General features: G+C 43.2%; 1 long non-coding RNA gene across 1 annotated transcript; it reads right to left on the minus strand.

The window, feature by feature from the left end:
* Positions 1–10350: 10350 nt before the first annotated feature.
* On the minus strand, positions 10351–17614 carry LOC118012296. Its single transcript, XR_004679674.1, has 3 exons — positions 16870–17614; positions 13697–13876; positions 10351–12914 (listed from the first exon to the last, which is right to left on the minus strand). It is a non-coding gene; the product is annotated as an uncharacterized LOC118012296 (long non-coding RNA).
* Between the last annotated feature and the right edge of the window lie 2826 nt (positions 17615–20440).

Genomic DNA, 20440 nt, shown 5'->3' on the forward strand with positions numbered 1-20440 from the left:
CAAGTACTCTGTCCTCCTGGTAATATTCTTAATTGGACACATTCCACTTCGATGTGCATTTACAAATAAGTGACTGGAGTGCTTGAACCACGTGGTGGAGCTAGAAGTAGCAAGAGGGGTGTTTGGATGTGAAATTGCCATAATTTGGTGATGGGTTGGATTTGGGAAAGTGAGAGAGAATGAAGTGTCAAAAGATGACTCCCAGACTTATACAGACGTTGAGAGAAGAAAGATTTGGAGGAATAATCGGGAATTCAGTTTGGGAAATGTTAAATCCAGGAAAAGACCATAAAGGCATCTGTGATGGTAAAAGAGCACTGAGCTTAGAGGCAAAGGACTTCAGTTAAGGTCCTGGCTCTGCTCTAATATGTATGACTGTGGGGACGAAGACTTATTCTTCCTGAGTTTTGGTGTCCTTATCTATAAAATGGAGATATTAATATCTTTCTCATTACTTTGTTGGGAAGGTAAAATGACAATTTTTAAAACATGCTTTATTTTTTAAGTAATCTTTACACCCAACGCAGGGCTCAAACTCATGGCCCTGAGATCAAGAGTCGCTCCTTCCACCGACTGAGCCAGCCAGGCACCCCAAGAATTATTTGAAGGCATTTATAATGCCTACTTCTTGTTACTATAGACACATGAGAAATAACACAATGAAACGAGTTGGGACATTCTCTCCTGGAAACATCCCCACTAAGTAACAGATACCCTTTTCTTCTTGTCTTTTCACTAATTCACCTTCTGTCTTTCACCGAGTCGCCTTGGAGGCCCGCTCTTTCTCTTCTCTACCTTTAGGAGGATGCCTACACCCATGACTTCATCTCGAAGGGCACAGAGAGTTAATGTGGAGAAGAGTCTCTTAAGATTCATGGTTAATTAGGGGCAGGAATCACGGCTCTGGAATGTTATGGGCTTCCAATGAATATTAATTGATTGGGCTTTAGCATTACCATTTGGGTTTTTAAATGGTGGGAAGAAGAAGAGATTTTATTCAATTGGGAGAAAACATCTCCATGCCTGCTCATGTTGGTTTGGGAACATCCATTAACCCCACGAAGTTGAGCCTCAGATTGTCCCCAGAATCCAAGGAAGGACAAAGGTCATGGAAACATGAGGGAGAAGCTAACGTTTCCCCTACTTAGGTTTCCTCAGTGTGAACTCCTTGATTCCTCCCTACATTGATGTACTAAAAAATCTATGTGTGATTAACTTATTTTGACCACCCCAAAGCCAAGTAGGGAATCTGGCTGCCAACAGCAGTGGGGTAGCTTTGGATATAGCAGAGATCACAGGAGAGGGCAGAATACATCTGCCCTTACACAGAGTCTAAGAAGGCTCATTTTTCAAGGGCAAATAGATTCTGTTTGTGAAAACAGACTTCCTAAAATTTGAACATTTATTAAACCTCAAAAAGGGGCAAGGAGTACAGAAATATCTGAACTGTGCCTCAGTCTTACAACCTATCTGGGGGGAGAAAACTAGTAAATGAAAAATTTGGTACTAGATAACCTCTCTCTACTGTGAAGCAAGTTTTGTTGTGTTGTTGTGTTTGCCTCTTACGTGTATTTTGTGAATCTCTGCTTCCTGCCCGAGAATTTTCAAGTGCAACAACGAAAAAATAAAAAACATAGTTCCAACTATCCCCATATTTTCCAAGATGGAATGCTGTTTCTGTGTTAAAATTTTTTTTTCCAGCTGAGCTCTATGACCAATATCTGAACACAAAACTCTTCTTTCCTGGGCATTATTTTTCTATTCTTTAATAAGTGTCTAGTATACTTGGCATGATGTCTTGAAATACCTGAATAAGGGGTCAGTCATTAGCAAATTTTCATGATGCTACGCTTCCCAGTGTACACGTAAATGACATGATGTTACACTTCCCAGTGTACATATACAGGTGTGCGTATATGTCACTCCAAAGAGAGGAACCATCTGGTATACCTAGAGCTTTTAGGATGGTAGCTGCACCACAGTTAAGTCCTATGTAAGTCTTGACAGCTACTCTTTCTGCCATTACTACACTATGGTACTGTTGGAAAGACTAAGGGTTCTGCTGTGCCCAGGGGTCAGCTGGGCTGGTGTCATGAGATCTACCAAGCCCTGGTGTGGACCTAACACCTGTGTAGATTACATGCTTGCTTCTCACTTAGGAGTGACTCTTTGACTCTTTGGGAAGTCCATCTTCCTAAGTCCACACTTTTGCCATTGGCTGCCTCTTGGAACTGTCAGAGTGTCAAGGGGAAGCTTTGGGATACAGCATGTGTGGGGGCCATCACTCTTCAGGCAGTGCTTCTCCAATTACGTATAGTGAAAGATAAGTTTTTGTTTTGTTTTTTTGTGTTTGTTTTTAAGATTTTATTTATTTATTTGACAGAGAGAGAATGAGAGAGAGCACATGAGAGTGGGGAGGGTCAGAGGGAGAAGCAGACTCCCTGCCGAGCAGGGAGCCCAATGTGGGACTCGATCCCGGGACTCCAGGATCATGACCTGAGCTGAAGGCAGTCGCCTAATCAACTGAGCCATCCAGGCGCCCTTGTTTTGTTTTTTTAATTAGCAATCTGTCACAGCCTGATATTTTGGAAGGGGAATAAAAATAACTTAAAATGGAATAAAAAACCAATACACACAAAATTCAAGTCCCATTTTTTATTAGATTCAACAGACATAAACTCATCCTGCCAAATGGTTCTCAACATTTTAAATGCTTTCTCTCGATTCTATGCTTGGCTCATCTCTGCACGGTAACCAAGATTACCATAGCAGGCCCCGTTTTGAGTAGCAATGCTGTAAAGGACAGTGAGGAATCCCCAAAGGCCTGTCATTTTTAGGCTGGTCTCCTTTTCTGGAGCTCAGAGGGCTCTCACCACAGCAGAGGACACTACAGGTCAGCAGGCCTTAGGCCTCAGCTTCACTGGTGCCAAGCTGGTGTGTAGAAGGTAACTGAGAGGCCATTAGGGGAAGCTAGGTTCTGCTGGGTGCTGGCCATTCTCTCAGCAGGGGATTTATGCACAGCTAAGCAGTGGGCTGTTTAATGCAGATGCACAGGTGTGGACATAGTTTGTGATAGGCAGGTTTATGGCATATAAACACATTGTATGTTATACTGCAATCAACTATATAAACAACTTTAAAATTGTCTATACTTCATATTTCCAGCATTTGGTTTTGTTAATCATATGTCTTCCTGACAGCAATTAAATAACCTTGAGAGAAAATGTACACCTGCTGTCTCCCCTGGGGAAGCTACATCTCTTTTGTGAATGACAGAAGTTCTCTATAAAGCATAACTGAAGATAGAATTGAATTTGGAGCTATGTCTCCTTTCTCTCCTGTTTTATCTCTAGTTGAAATGGAGGGCATGATTTAATAGAGCTGCTCTTTTTCTGAATCCCTATTCTAAGATTCTACTTAAACCAAAACATTTCGCTGCGGTGCTAATTGGATACGAGAGCTAAATGAGGTTGAGATGAGTATGGGCAGCGAGGAGGTCCCACATTTGCCTCCTTGGCCTGCACCCCCGCTCTTCCCAACCTCTCTACCCCAATGCTCTCCATTCTTTCAGATTTCCTTTTAGGAACACCCTACCGATCCTGTTCTCCTTCAAACAAAACAGAACATAACAAAGCATTTGCTTTGCTTGGGTCAGGTTCCACACAAGGTCCACTCATTAGGATTAATGAATTAAGTCTCTCTTAATGGACAGGTGTTGGCACCAGGGGAGTCCTCGGGGCTCCGTGCGGGCCGGGAATTGCTACAGCCTGAAGTGGCCGAGTCTCGACTCTGGATTGGTTGGGTGAGGCAAAGTTTGGGGAGTTAGTGCCAGTTAGTAATCCACATGAGTTATATCAGACCCATTTTGCATATGAGAAAACTGAGACTCGGAGAAATTAAATATCTTGCCAAAGTTTACAATTAATAAATGGCAGAGATGGTATTTGAACATAAGGAAATTCTAACTCATTGCTCACTGAGCCACCTAGATTTCCTTTCACTCTAAGCACATTCAGAAAATCAGAAAATAAACATTTTCCAGACCCCACTCATGATTGGGAAATAAAATCTTATTAATACTGCTAGGCCCGTATTATTATTATTATTATTGGTTTGATACAGACTTCATGTTGAATTATAGAGCTTTAAAGGTACAGGAGTCTTGGGAAAGAGACTTCAGTGTATTTTAAGTATAAAAACATCAACATCGGGGCACCTGGGTGGCTCAGTCATTGGGCGTCTGCCTTCGGCTCAGGTCATGGTCCCAGGGTCCCGGGATCGAGCCCCGCATCGGGCTCCCTGCTCGGTGGGAAGCCTGCTTCTCCTTCTCCCACTCCCCCTGCTTGTGTTCCCTCTCTCGCTGTGTCTCTCTCTGTCAAATAAATAAATAAAATCTTTAAAAAAACCCAAAACATCAACATAGTATGACACTGAGCATGGAAATTTATATCTCTTAGTTTTTATTCTTGGTGAGGATTCTGTTACATTCTTGCAGCCTCTTCTTCCTCATATCCCTGTACTGTGAAACATCATCTTAACCTTCAGAATCCTGCTTTAAATATAAGACAATTGAAAGAAACTTCAGATCTTGTAGTTTATTATCAGCAAGGACAGTGGCCTGCATAATTCTTTTAATGGGAACTGTTCAGACTGCTTGTTGGGCTTATAAAGATAGAAGGATCCAAAGTTTCACTTCTTGGTCAGTACTTGGTGTTTGTGCAAGCTAAGCAGTTAGTTACAACCTTTATTCCTGTCCTTCCCAGCTTTTAATTCGTTCACATTTTAATTATTCATTTCTTTCCAATGCATCTCATGCCTAGCCAACAAATACTGAATTTCTCTTTCTGTTTTTTCAAGAAAATTTTTAAAGCCAATTATGCTCTTTCTCAGTCAGGAGCATGGCTATTTTTAGGGGTTTGTGAGAGCAATGACATTCATCTGTTCATTTCATAAAGATGTATGAAACACTGATTAATGTGCCAGGCATTGTTCTAGGTGTTGGAGATACAGGGAGGATAAGGTAGACAAGTTTTTGCTCTCAAGGATCTTACCTTCCTAGGAGGAGACAGAGGAAAAGTAATGAACAAATAAAAGCCAGATAATGTCAGAGAGAGACTTATTCTGTGAATAAAACTTTAAACACAGTGATGTGGTAGGGACTGGGGCAGGGAACTTTCTCCGCTTGGATGGTCAGAGAAGTCCCCAAGATTTTTTTTTTTAGGTTTTATTTTTAAGTAATCTCTCCACCCAACGTGGGGCTCGAACTCACAACCCTGAGATCAAGAGTCACTCGCTCCACCGACTGAGGGAGCCAGGCGCCCTGTCCTTGTCTAAGATTTGAGCTACATGAAGACTCAGGCAGAGAGATGTCAAGGCAGAAGGAACACATGCAAAGGCCCTGAGGTAGGAATACATTTGATGTGTCTGAAGAAGAGGAAGAGCACAAGAGCTAGAGGGCAGTGAACTATACTGAACGATGACTGACCCTCCAAGTATTTAAGAATTAGCTTGTTAGTTTGTTCATTTACCCCCCTACTTTGGTCCAAAAAGGATTTAAAATAGCTATTTGAATGTTGCTGTTCCTTAGAGTGTCTATAGATTTGAGAAACATAAAAATGAGTCCTTTAGCAGGTAAAGTCCAACAGATCTGCAGTGGGACATAAGGACCACCAGTGCAAGATGTTTCATTTTTTTAAAAGCTCACACACCTTGAAATGTCATTTAAAAAATTATTTTTAAAGAAAATTGTTGCACCAAATTTAATTTCAGATCAACAGACCCATTAAATTCTCTAATTAATCATGGCACATGCTATTTACCAAACTCCTGTAAAAACAAATTTCTTTTGTACACATTACAAAGAAATGTTACATAAAATTAAGCACCAAGTAATGACTTTAATTTGCGGTTAGTTAATAATACACAGATGATCACACGGCTGTAAAGAAAGCCACTTGGGACATTAATAGATATGCTGGCACAGAGGAATTAGAAACAGGCCGACTGTGAGCTCTGGGTGGGGAATAAAGAAGATTCAAGAGTAAATGGACATTAGATGTTTTGACTTACAGTAATGGGCAGAGACCTGCTGGAAGGCCTTTGCCCAGAGAAACCTGTCTAAATGACTTTTAGGTTTCTTCATGGGTTTCTAAATTTATTTTTACCTCTTGCCCAGCAAAAAGGTTTTAGAAAATGTAATGGAATTTTCATTTCACATGAGCTTGGCTGAATGGCCTTGACTAAAAAGTTCTTTTTTTCAGCTTTGGGAGAAACTATAATTGTTTCAAGTTCTATGAGCCACTTTAGTAGACTAATTTCTTGGCACTTGATGATTCCAAGCTAAGATGCTCAGACTTTACATTTTTGGACATAAATATAAAATAGGGTCAAGTCTTAATATCTGAGGAAAATCAACATTACATTTCTCTGAGGTCTATAAGCTACATAAGCAATCATACAAACAGTCACACAACAATGAAAATTCTCTATCTCATGTTGTAGCACATGGGATGGAAAACCGATGGCCCCGAGGATTTGTGATGAAAATTTGTCTACACCTTCTAGAAAGGAGGAATGGAAAGTTGTCAGGGGACTGAAAATGGCTTGCCTTCCTCTTACAGAACAACTTTTCTGATATTTTCTCAATTCCACTGCTCCTGTCTGAAAGCCATCGGAAAGGGATTTGCACAATGAAAGATTCGTAGTGTCTAGTCTCGAGCCAGGATCTCGATGCCCTGAGAAGCAGAGACTCCTAAAGGTCACTCAGGGCTCCCACAGATTCACAGTGCGACTCTTACTTGTCACTTCATCTGTCCCTGTGCCTCCTTTGTTTGGCATGTGAAATGGGTATCAAAGAACCATTTACTTCATGGTGGTGTTTCAGCTTTCTAAACAGGTGACAAACAACCCCATCATCTAGGTTGGAGATGATATCGGTTCCACATTGCTTCTCTCAGGTGCCTACAGCTGGTCCCTGTTTCCCAAGGGCACTGGGTTAAGTCATTCTTATCATTCTTACTGGTTACGGACCAGGCTGTGAAGGAGGAGGTCTCTTTGACTTGATCCTGAATCACAGCTCACCATGGTCCTTGCCAGGCTTTGGGGCAATAAGATAATGTAGTGACACAAACAGGTACACACCCCATTACGAAACTAATGACGAGCTGAAAATAAAAAGGAAATTTAAAGAAGGGAAGTTTCAGAAAGGCATTAATCAACAACTCCAAGGCAGTATCCTGCTGTGCTCATGTTTTCTGCAAATACTGACTCTGAAAAATTAAACATGTGACTACTCACTATGTCGTTGTCCCTGTGAAAGAGACTTCCATGGGACTATTTCAGACCAAAGGCAGTGCAGAACAATAGAGGTGAGGGGGGCCCAAAGATAATGCTGTAACTTTCCTCCCCTGTAGGGAGGGGCAAGTACTATGCAGGTGGTTGCCATTTATGTGTGTTTAACTTCTGCTCCATCACCAGTGATAAGAGCATGGTGTATCACACGCATGCTGTAAATACACACACACACACACACATTGAGCTGGAAGAAGAAAAGGGCGTTAGCAAAGGATCTCTGTTTCTTCTTTCTTTGTGTTTGCAAAGGCATCCCAGACTTCCCCAGAAGTAGCCTGGGACTTGGAAAGAAGTCTGTTCAGATGGCAGAAGAGCTGGAAATGGGGTGAGATTGGAAGGAAGAAAGAAAGTATACAGAAGGTTCTGGAGCCTAGGCAATTCCAACAGCAGGGAGTACAAGTCAGAGAAGAAAGGAGTGATTTCTTTAAAGACCAGGCGGCATTGGTTCTGGAAACCCGGGTCCCTCACTGGGCGAGTCCGGACTGTTCCAAACAGGATCAGCTGTGAGCTGACCAAGAAGCCAAGTGGTAATGCTTTGATGTGAAATATTTGTACAATATGAGACATGTATTCCTTCACATAAACCTTTTAGAGCAGACTGTCTCAGGCTTGACTCCATCCCGATGGCGTGTTTATTGGTCCTGTAATTTGGATTTGGTATGTGGTGGGTTAGATGATGGGTCAGCAAATACTCCCACCTCCCACTCCTGCCTCTCTGGATACCTTCATGGGGGACTGTACTTTCCTACTCCACTGATGTTGCACGTGGCCCCGTGACTTGTCTTGCCCCATGGAATATTAGCAGACATGCCACCAGCAGAGATGGAAAATATGCTCGTGCAGCTGGGCTTCTGCTGCGAGAAGAAAATACCAAGGCTCGTCTGGTGGTCTAAAGAGGATGAAAAAAACATGTCGAGCTGATCTGGACCCAATCTGTGGCTTGAAATCAAGGCCAGCTGAAGCGAGCCCGGATCAGCCAAATCCAAATGTTTGAGTGAGAATACAATGATGGTTCTTTCAAGCCACTGAGATCAGGGATAGTTAGTGGTATAACATTACCATGTTATAGGAACTGCTGACTGAGCAAAGAAAAAAGGCAAGGAATGTGCTTGTACAGTGTTTACAGGGCACAGCCAGTGAGCAGAATGCTGGGGTCCCCGAAGGGTGTGAATGGAGCTGTGAGTGGCGGGGCTCCCATGTGGCGCACGCCCTGGGCGCACAGTGGCCCGATGCTCATGCTGAACACGGATCAGGGTCAGAATTTGGCTGCCGCTCCCTCTGGCAGCACCGGAGGTGCTAAAACTGCTCTCAGCAGGGAATACATGTGACAGCGGGGAATACATCACCCTCGTGACCCCAAGAGTGGGTCCCTGAAGGACATCGTTCCACACAGAAATCAGGAGAAACTGGGTGCTGATTTGTGCCCATAGCTGCTCACAGGATAAACAGAAGCCGTAGGGCTGTCCACTCAGCACTTCTTCCCAGCCACGGGGAAAAAATGTTTCTCTTTTTAAAAAGAAAGATGGGAGAAGGGCATTTTTAGTGCAGGTTGCAGTTCTTGATGACATAAACTGCTCAGCCCAAGGAAATGGAAATGGATGAAGCATATGCATTCAGATAATGAATGGAGTTGGGGCAGAAAACTGTAAAAGAAACTACTTGATTTTATTTTTCTATCCATAATGATGTTTGTTTTTACAGTGGTCAGTGGTGCCGTTCTCACTGACATTGAGCATCTGTGGAAAGAAAGCAGTCAGCTCTCTGAGGTATCGAAGTGGGTGTAATAAGATTTAGTATTATTAATTTATTTGCAAAATAAAATTTCGATTAGATACTAATTGTATGAATTTCTAGGACCACTATTTATTAGACGAGGGAAGTCAAACTACCACATTTGCTGAGAGAGAACTGAGGAGACCTTACTTTCATTCTCAAGGAGAGTATGTTAGCCAGATTATTAATGGAGAGGTGAGAGAAGACAGATTGAGTGGCAGACAATCCTGTCTGGCCCCAGCCTGTCACTTGCAGACATACACCAGCTCTTTGCACCTCCCTGGGCTTCCTGATTGCTGTGCTGGAAAAGGTTACAGGTGTACTGTGAACGAGTAAACCCTCAGTGCCTGAGGCCTGGGGTAACTGAGGTCCCAAGCTGCTCATCAGTCCAGGACTCGCCAAGAGCAGCCTGGGGGCTCTGTTGGGCATGCCCCATATTCCCTACCGATGGCTAAAACTGGGAGTTTCTCTGCAAATGGAGAGAAATTGGCCATCTACCGCAACTGTCTGCTGCAGAGCTCACTGCTGCCTCCTGTGGGCAAAAGGGCTGCAGAGATGCTAGAGACTTCCTGTTGCAGGGGCCTGTGGAACAGGAACGTGAGGTGCGGTCCAAGTCTGGGTGGAGAGTGGGAGATGGGGAGACGGGGAGGCCAGGTGGGAACTCCTGCGAGGCCTAGCTCAGAAGGTAGCCCTGCACCTCTTTCTTCACATATCTTGGTCACTTATGCCCATTTGTACAGGTCTGCCCTTTTAGTGGAGTCCACACAAGTGGCCGGGCAAGGACTCGAGCCCTGTGTGCACATTCTGCACTTTCAAGTGCCTTTCCTTTCAAAGACTTGGAACGGAAAAGTTTGACTGGATTTGAAATTCATTTCCATTATCACAAGAAATTTCAACATCTACATCGGCCAAAGAAAATAAAAAAGAAGAACTCTTAGGTTCTTTAAAGATAATTTCAACTGTTGTAAATTTTTGAATGGCTGTAAAAAATGGCTTTAAATTTTTTATCACCTACTTGTGTGAACCAAGTTTCTCATCAATGGTGACTATCAAGAATTTGAAGAGATCATTAAAAAGACTTGATCAGGACTTGCTTGTAGCCATTTCAAACATAAAACTTGGTATAAAACAGTTATGTGCATGGAAGCAAGCACAACTTTCTTATTAACATTTTTGGAAAAGATTTTATTTTGAGATTTTATATGAATTTAATATTTAATACCCATCTTGAATGCTCTGTATTTTATTTTTATTATCATAGTAATAAAATATTTTAAAAAATGTAATCAGTATTTTCACCTAGCCTGTATAGGTGTCCTCAAGTCCCCCCCAGTTCATTCCAGTGCAGTGTACAAATATTATCATATCACGTCTTAGCTTCAAGTAGACATCAGAACATTTGGACATTAATGCTCGTTTGCTGCTTTCTCTGACCAAATCACAGGAGCAACTTGGGCCTCAGTTCCCCTATCTGTAAGATGACTGGATTGGATGAAATTATTTCTAAGGTTTACTCCAATTGCCAACTGCCGAGTTATTTTTAACCATCTATTTACTTCTAGAGTCATGTCTAGGCTTTATTTCTCATTAGGATGCATCTTAGTAATTGATCAGTAGTTTTCCAATAACTTTAATACCAAATGGTCTTGCTACAAACCAAAGGAATATTTATGCATTGCACAGATAATGGAATTGGGTATGAGTTTGTGACAAAAACATTTATTAGCAAGGAAAATTGAGCCAGTGCCTTGACTCCAAAGAGCTCAAGGTGCTATACTAATGCCCCCACAAGCCTATTTCTTCGAGTTAACATTTCTGCAAGCATTTTCCTTGTTCCTTTAAGTTTAGGAACACAGAGCAATTTGAAGGAAGCCATAATATATGACAAGACATGACATGACACGACATGATAGGAACGCAAGCTCCATTTCCATTCAGAAGGTACTGCTGATATGGGCTGTGCCCATGCCAATCACTTTTATATCCCAACAGTGCTGCCCATTTACTTCTAAGCCATCTCCTTCCGCCTTTGGAAACAACGGTCTCAGATTGAGAGTGAGGCTGAGGATCTGAAAGACAATCACTACCTTTTAATCAACTTGTTTTGAGCTAGAATTCTACCTTACTTGCCTTCTCCTCCCCAGTCCCCTGCCCCTTTATGAGCATACACAGAATAATAATAATAATAATAATAATAATAATAATAATAATAATAATAATAACAACAACAAAATAATAATAAAATAAATGAGCCAGATACATTCAGCATTCAAAACCAGATAAAAACCCTACTGTAGACCTTAAAATTGACATAGTTTAGGAAGAGGTCTGGAAAAGTACATTGCTGGATATCAGAAAACTTTGAAGCATTGAAGCATCCATTTCAAAGGAAAGGACTCAAAGAATAATTGAGCATGTGTGATCTGATCCCACATGGACAGCTTTGCATAGACCATTGACTATGTCAGTGCATGACCCTAAATGCTCATAGGCACTTCTAGAATTAGAAATATGTGCAGCCTGGAGAAGTCTGAGTATGAGAGAAAATAGTAGGCATGTCTCATGGTGCCTCATGCTCCCCTCTGAGATGTGTAGCCAGTCTTTCAGGGAAGATTGAACATCAAAAGCTATGTGAAGAAATGATCTAACATTGTCAGCTCATTTGTCCTCTGGATTAGTTTCAACATCACACAAAACAGGCACTCTACAGTGGAAGCAGGAGTTCAGGGTTTGGTCTTTGGGTGATGAAGATAAAGCAAAAGTCAGGAATCAGTGAGGCCTTAAAAACAATGGGGTCTCTTGGGTTCCAGCAGGAACTCAAGTTGCATAAATGGAGCATTTAGTAAAGATGAAAGACACCACAGAACACTGTCTGTAAAATTCAAGAGCCTATATTGTAAAGCCCTGGGAAGGAAATACCATTTATTAAGCACATATGCAGGGTACTGTGGTAGGTGCTTTCACATCCTTTGAGCTAAGTATAACCACAGTCCCGTTCCCTTTCTAATCGGTAAGGAAATCAGGACCAATGGAAAGGTTTTAACATCTGTTACAAAATTTGTTGTTGGCTGTAGACATACCTGCGATGGGTGGGTCTGTTTCTTGGCCTAATTGAGGGGATAGTCTCGAACATCACAGTATCTTCCCTATTGGTTTCGTGAAATACCACAGTTACAGCTATGTTCCTTAAAATATTGAGGATTTTTGTCCTAATATTTCTGATCTAAATTCAGTCGCCCAAGTATGAGGCACTTTAAATGTTTCCCAGGCATTTATTTGAAAGGGAAACATTTCTTAATGAGTTTTCCCAGGAAGCCAAGAGCAATTCTCTATAGGGTTGGGAGTACCTGAGAGTGATGGGGGCATCTCCTTATCTCCTCTGGGTTCCGGAGCTGCTGAGGGGGCCACCCTGCTACAATACTTCTTTTCCCTACACTTTTTTGGCTGCCTACTCCTTGACTGACTCTTCACGTGACAATTTTGTAATATTTACTATGGGAGGAATAGAAAGATAACTCAGTCTTTCCTCTAACAAGATTGATCAAAATTTGAATGTTTATTATTGATAGGTTAGAAAAGTTTCTTTGAGCTTCAAAACTTACTACTACAAATGCTCCATCTGTGAATTTCTACTATACTTACATTCCAAGAACAGGTAATGCTCCAAAGAGAAAGCAAGGTCCTGAAAACGAAGCTTCCATTTCATAATGTGGCCGGAGCCGACCAGAGGCGGAGTCAGCATAGCTGGAGAAGCTGAAAATTCAAGGTCTTTTCCAAGGCACAGGGGCTGCCTGCAGGAGAAAGCATGCACCTGATCTAGGAGACAAAGAGCATCGCCTCAGCCTGGGGGCATCATTGCCCTTGCCTGTGGTGGTCCTGGGGCTGCTGGCTGGGCTGGCACGCTGGGCACAATCTCTCCAGCCACCTGGTCCCTAATGACACCTTCTTCTGGTGGGCCACCTTGAGCATCCTGGCCCAGCTTTGCCTTCAACTAGAAGTAACGGAACCAGGCACTGCTCATTACCACCTTTGACCTGGTCTTTATGGCCATCTGGCATCCCGACCTCTATTCGCGGATCAGGCCTGATAAGGAAGAGGGAGGTGAGGACTTGGGACTGGAAAGTGGGGAGGGGTACTTCCCGGCTTGATCAAGTCTCTAAAAGCTGTGGCCTCAGGTAAGAAACACCTCTCAAGCACAAAACTGCTGAGGAATTTACAGGTATGGCGTTGCCATAAAAGGCTGAAGCAAGAATCACTTTTTAAAACCATCAATAATAAACACATTTTGATTAATCATACTGGAGGAAAGACTGAATTACTTGTCTATCCTTTTTTTAGGAAATATTACAAAATCGTTATTATAGAAAGAGGCAATCAAAGAGTATGAAGACAAGAAATGTAGGAAAACCAGCATTACAGAGTTGTATCAGTTCTAATAAACTAATAAAAATATTTTTCTGTTTTTCGGTTATTTTTCTGGATTTTTTGGAAATTTGTGGTACTTGTTAGTGTTATAAAATTTCTGATTTGATGCAATTTCTTTACCCATTGAAATTAATTTTTCCATTCATACCTGGTTTTTTATTCATCTTTTAAAATTCTTTTTCTTAAAGAAGGCCCTGTAAATTGAAGCTTCAGGTGCCACCAACTGGAATCTGTCCCTTCTGTTCACTTCTGCTAGGACTCAGAAGGCCATGCCCAGCATCCCTGTGTCCTCAAGGCTGGTGTCTCTGCCAAAAGGGTTGCTAGGTGCCTGGTAGGGTTTCGTAGAAAGGACATGGATCAGAGTGGGATTTCAGTTCTATTTCTGGATTAAGCTTGTTCTAATTATGTGCCTCTGGGCGGGACACTGTAGTGCCCTGAGACCGTATTTTCCCATCAGTATGATGTGCCTCCTCATCTCCCAGAGATGTCCTGTATCTAGTATTACATATAGTAACAATATTACCTAGTATTACATTTAGATGGTAAAACCTATGTAGAAAAGGCAGCAATGAAAAGGAAAAAACTATCGTTACCATGCTTTTTCCTCTGGCGAGCAGCAAACTGAGCTTACCTGTAGCATCTTGGTGGAACTTTACCACCTTAAGATACTGTTCCCACATCACCTTTGAGACCAGTTGAAAAACTGTCACATGTCTTTTTCTAAATTTCCCCAAGTGGAGTTGGTGGTGGTGATGAGTTTATTTCTTTCCCTTTTGTTATATATGGAAGAAGTGGAAACACTCATTTCTCCCATTTCCACTTCTCTATCTTTTTACCTTACTCAACCCGTCCTCCTCCGTACCCTCATTAGCCTCCCACCCAGTCAATAAATAGCCCAAGGCCGCTGCCCTCCACTTCGGGCCAGATAATGACCTGGCCATCCATTACCCTCTTCCAGCTCTTCCAGAGGCTTGTGAAACATCCTGGAATTGGGCTGATATTTCCCTCCCCCAGACGGAGTAAGAGATGAGGGGAGACAGTGCGGCCTTGTTCACATTTGGGGAGGTACGCTAGCCAAGGAGCCCACAGTGCTTTGTGGTCCCCACTGGTCACCCAGTGGGATCACTGGGACTCGTCTGGTCCCTGAAGAAGAAACCCCTGACCTGTATTCTCTTCCTTGTCACATCCTTCCCCCACCCCACGCTACTTTTGGCTTCTGAAATGTGCAGAACATGAGCAAATGAAAACAGGGGGAAATAATCCATAAGGTCAATGGCTAATCATCCACACTTAAATATCTAAGAAAGGAGAATAACACCCTCCAAGGTGTTATCAACCAATGAGAAGAGCAATGAGTTGGTCCCATTTGGAAATTTTCTGTGTTTCTATAAATTTGTTTCTCAAGGTAAATCACCAGCCTGTCTAGCCACATTTTTTAACAATGCATGTAACTCTTAATAGCATCTCAAAAGCATACTTACTCTCAATTTCGCTTCTCATTCGTTTTTATGATGCTAGAGAAATTCAGATTATATAGGCTTTCTTTGTGCTGAGATGGTAATTTTATATCACTGTAGATTAATAGCATTTTTAGTGATATTTGGTATCACTCATTTGTCTCCTGTGGTCGTAAAGATATATATTTTTTCTAATTTGGCTTTGCCAACAAATAAAAAATAAGAGTCTTTTTCTGTTGAATGAGCGAAAAAATCATTCTGACCATGAAGAATTATTCCCTTTTAACATACCCACAATCCGCCATCTAATTGGTTTTGTTATTGTGGCAATACAGTGTCTACAAGAAAGTGTGTGCACGCCTGTGTGCATGCATACAGTTTGGCCTGCAGAAGAATCTCTCCTGGTTGCTACTTGATCTTTACTTTGAGACTTGGAGTGCTGATTACTGAGCCTCCAGCTTATCTGTTTAGAGCCTGTTCATCCAGGCACCTCTGCTTAGGAAGACAGAAACCTGTTTTTTCCCCTTCCTCTCCCTTCACCCTAGAGTTTTGCAGAGATTTTTACTTTGTGAGCATCTTGATATGTCTGGAATTCTATTCTGAGAACTGGTCCTGCAGTGCTCGCTTGGAACAAGTACCCATTCCAGGGACCGTTATTACGGAGTAGAAAGGCAGCCAGACTCGCTTTAGCTATCAGCTTTTAAGAGCTTCCTCCATCTGCTAAAATGTGCACTGCAAAGTTGCACATACAATGCTGATTAGTACCTCAGTGCAGATTCATATAATGATCCACTCTCTCTTGGTTTACGTCACACTCTCCTAACTACCCATTCACCTGTTCTATTGGAAAATTTTAATCATCTCTCTGACATTAGCTTGGCAATTTCAGCGGCCACTTCACAATCTTTCAAAGTCTTTCTGCTCCATTTCATTCCTATTTCTTTTCTGCTTGTGTTAATTATTTTTGCAGCCAGCATACGTGTTTGTCAATAATGCATTACATTTTCCATGTGTCAGTTCCTCAGCCCATCAAAGAACCCTGCTTTTTACTTTCGGAATCTATTTTCCCCTTTCCCTACTCAGCTCATTTTGCTCCGGGCCTGCCTCTACTCCTCATTCCAAATCCACTGGAAGTTGCCTGACACTTGGCACTTGCAAAGCAGTTCCCAGTTTAATTGGGTCTAGCGCTCCACAGAGCATCAGGCTGGGGCCTGCAGTGGGCTGCAAGTTGTCTGAGAGCCCAGTGACTTCTTTGGGACCCGAGATAACTTCAAAGCCCTCATTCCGTGGGATGCCCACTTCTGGAGTGTGCACAAGACAGTTCTCCCATCTTGGATCGAGGACCAGGACCTAAATCTCTCATTAAGCTCAAGGATCATGAAAACCAGTCCTGATTCTAGTGGCTCCATTCCCAATGTGATGCCTTTGCTTACTGAAAAAAGTCTTCTCTTTAAAAAAAAATTTCTGTGTGTATAGTTGACACACACTGTTCCGTTAGCTTCAGGTGTAACAGCATAATGATTCAAACTCTCTATACCTTATGCTGTGCTCACAAGTGTCGCCACCATTTGTCACCATACGACCCTATTGCAATACCATTTCCCTATGCCGTGCCTTCCGTCCCTGTGACTTAGTCATTCCATCACTGGAAGCCTGGAGCTCCCACTCGCCTTCACCCTTCCTGCCCATCCCCTCAGCCCCTTTCCTCTGGCAGCCATCAGTTTGTTATGTTTATAGATCTGATTCTGCTGGAAAAAGCTTTCTCTTAATGGCCACTCAAAAAAAAACCAAAAACAAAAAAAACCCCCAAAAAACAACACCTACGCTAGTGCCGGGCACATACCAAAGCTCTGTAAATACTTACACAATCGAATGTTCTGGAAAGGGCTTAAGACCCACAGGCTGTCGTTTTGGGGGACGCTGATGGGAGGCAGGTTGCTCCTTAAAAAAAAAAAAAAATCAGTACCATTCTCCCCTCTGTCCCAGCATAACCTATTCTTGGGGAATTTTCCAGTGGTTATCATTTCCGTTTTCATGATGAATATCACGGCTACCTACAAGTCGTCCTAATCCCAAGACTCTTCTTTTGTCGTTGCTTCTGAGAATTTACTGACTAGTTCCCCCTCACAGGCCAAGGAAGCGCCATTTTCAGAGAACGCTCCGCTTCTCAGAATGAATGCCCTTTTGGTGAAGGGCACGTGAAGGGAAGTTTCTTTTCTTGTTTTGCTTTTGTTTCACATTCCCCCCGGGGCGGGGGGCAGGTTTACACACATCCTGTTCCAATTCCCCGGTTCCTTGGGGAAGCACTCAGCCTGGGACGGGAAGAGAAGGGACGCGGGCCCCAAGCCGCACGGACAGGGAGGAGGTGACCGGAGGCTCCTCTGGGTCTGGGCTGCCACTTTGTTTTCTCCCCGCGCAAGCACGTCCCTCGTGTGCGCGGCGGAATCAGCCAAGGGCCACACACTGACCCTTGGTAAGACTCCGTTCCTTGCTTCCCCTCACTCTGCCCTTCAGTTGCCGGCTCCTTCTGGCAGTTCTCCCTCTGCCTTCTATCGCCCGGGAGCCGCCCGTGTCCAGCTGCAGGGCGATGCTGCAGAGGCCCGGCCGAGAAACCCCGAGGGCGCGGAGCGGCGGCCCTCCGAGGGTGGGAACAGAAGCGCAGGCTGGGAAGCAATAGGTCCTGCGTGCTTCAGGACTTGAGGTTTCACCAGCCGTCTCTTTTGTTGTTAGCGCTTTTCCGGTAATCGCAAGGGATCATTTTCTGCTGATTGTCCCACAGGGAACAACACTGCGTTTCAGTTGTTTTTCGTTTCCTGTCCGGCAGTCTCGTGGATAAGCAGAGGCATTGACAGAGGTTGACCGAGGGAGGAGACGGGGACAGTAAGGTCGTATTTCATTCACCGTTCAGATAATCACCTGGTTGCGACGGCTCATGTAGAAATAGAGGCCTTCTCTCCAGTAGGTGGCCCCTCTCTTTATTCCTAGACCTTTCTTGAATTTAAAGACCACCTCTGGATAGGACTTTCCAGGACAGAAGACCTCTGGTGGAGTCTTTCATTCACACTAATAAGAAGGTGAAACATGGCACCACCTCTCGACTCAGTGACCTTGTATTTGAAGTCGTCACAGTCGGGCAGCTTACCTTTTCCACTTCATGTCTAGCTCTGATATCTGAGTCAAGCTAAGAAATTGCCTTCCCTGGCTGCTCCCTGCTTTGCCCAGCTAAATAAACATGAATTGCTAGTTTTATTTGGTTTACTAACTCCATGGGTTAGGATAATCTAAAGAAAAGTAAATGTGTGAGACGAAATGTGGACAAATTCTCTGTACTTCTTTATAGGCAATATCTACAGTTAACTATGCTTTGAGAAAATATTTCCTTAGAACCGTCATTGCGGAAGGGTTTTGTTAAGAAAAGTTGAGAGCCGGGGGTGGGGGAGGGGTTCCTACACCACATCCTCTGCTGAATTAAAATTAAAAAATAAGGCTTCCATAAAATCCAGTTAACTCTAGCCAGTGATAATCTCACCCTGTTTCCACATGTGTCAAATTGGGATTATGAAATTACCTGTCTCATGGGCTTCTTGGGACTACTTCATATAACTTTTAGAAGTACCTGGTATAGTAAGTATTCTATAAATGTTAGCAATCATTATTATCAACTAATAAAATTCCTAGTTGCTCTTATAACATATGACCCATTAGGGAGAGGTTGCAAACTAATAGGCCATGAACAGGAGGCAGTCATGAAGAGAGTTGTAGAAACTTTTTAGGTGCTGCGTTTTACAATTGACAGATTTCACACACATACCAAAAAGAAAAAAAAAAAGAGCTATTTCCAATTTTGCTTTACAATGAGAGGACCCAGGATGCGAGGCATGTATTTCTTCAAGGCAGCATTACAGGCTGGAGCTGAAGGGCCCTTTTAAAGGGCGCGTCTGGCCAGTTTGCAAAATCCCCACTATGTCCTCCTGGGCTCCAGGGAGGCCACTTGGCCCATGGAGCCTTTGCATTTCCCTCTCCTGGCTCATACGCTACCAGGCGCTTTGAAATAGGCGCCAGTATTTTGCTTTACACAGAGTATAAGACATGTGGTTTGGGGATATTATCCACATTTCAGAGTTGAGGAAACCAATAAAAGGGAAGGTTAAGTGACCTGCACAGTGAGTCTCTGGGGACTGGGACTCAAACCCAAACCCCCTTCTTCTGCAGCATCATGTCGCTTCCCCACGCCGGCGCACACACTCTTTCCTGAGTTTTCAGCAGAAGCGCTTTGTCCTCTGTCAATTCACCAGTTGCTGTGATTTTAAGTAGCAGGGCAACATGATGTGCCAGTGTGTCGAATGGTAAGTTAAAATGTGACCTGAGGTGTCTGAAGAATGTCCTCTCCACTCTGCTAATAAACAGGCAGTCTCTAATTATTTGCATGGAGTTTGGCTCCCAAGATAATTCAGTGTCCGTGTGGCTCCATTTCACCTCTACTTATTTCCATTACCTTGCATATTAGCTGTGTCAAGTTGATGGGCCTGCTGTTCCCCAGGGTGGCTATTATAAATATGGTGTTACAGTGGAACGTTTCCAGTCTTCTGGAACCTCATTTGGACTAAGCAAGTTCTCTATAATGATCATTAATGATGTATTGCTTGCATATAAATGTTGGATATTAATCTTTTGTTTACTTTCTCTGTGCCATCAGACTTTTTAGAGGTTCTTTGTAACATGCTCTTAATTGATGACGGGCAGTAGTTTCTGCATTTGGGAGAGTGATTTTTTTCAGCTGACAAGGCACTGTGGCTGGTGAAGGCTTGATCTTGGAGCCCTGGCTGATGGACCCACTTCGCTTGGCAGATACGGCTGCCCAGCACTCTTGGAGTTCACGTAGAACTAGCAACAAGGCACAAAACCTCACTGAGCCAGGACTGTCTGTTGGCTCGTACGTTTCATGAATTGGAGACAGGAACTTGTCTATGCCAGGAAGTCCCTGCAAGATGACTGCGATGAGTCTCTGGAAGGAGGGACATGGTGGGTGCTGGATACATTCTGTTCCTTTCTCACAGGACCTGAATTGGTGCTGTACCAATCCTGTGCTGTAGTGGGTATGAGGGCTCATCTGGTTTGGATCCTTTGATAAATTCCCTTCTGCCAAGACCCAGAATTCAGGTGCTGGGTTAAATGTAAAAGGGTCTGCCGAGACTTGGCACAGACTCTTCTTTCTATATTGAATTAGGCTGGAAGAAATGCTTGCAGTTTGGTTTAGCTTGACTTTACACCAGGAGGTTGCCCCAGGAATAGATTAGCATGTGTGCAGGAAATGATGAGGTGCCAATGTTCTCTGTGGCATGAGGTCACTCAATAAGACAGAGGCTCAGGAATAAGACAGGCCTGTATTTGAAACCCTACTCTGCCATTTCCTACCTGTGTAACTTTAAGAAGGT

The sequence above is a fragment of the Mirounga leonina genome, unplaced genomic scaffold (assembly GCF_011800145.1).
Source record: "Mirounga leonina isolate KUSES-001 unplaced genomic scaffold, KU_Mleo_1.0 Mir_151, whole genome shotgun sequence".
Taxonomy (NCBI): Eukaryota; Metazoa; Chordata; class Mammalia; order Carnivora; family Phocidae; genus Mirounga; species Mirounga leonina.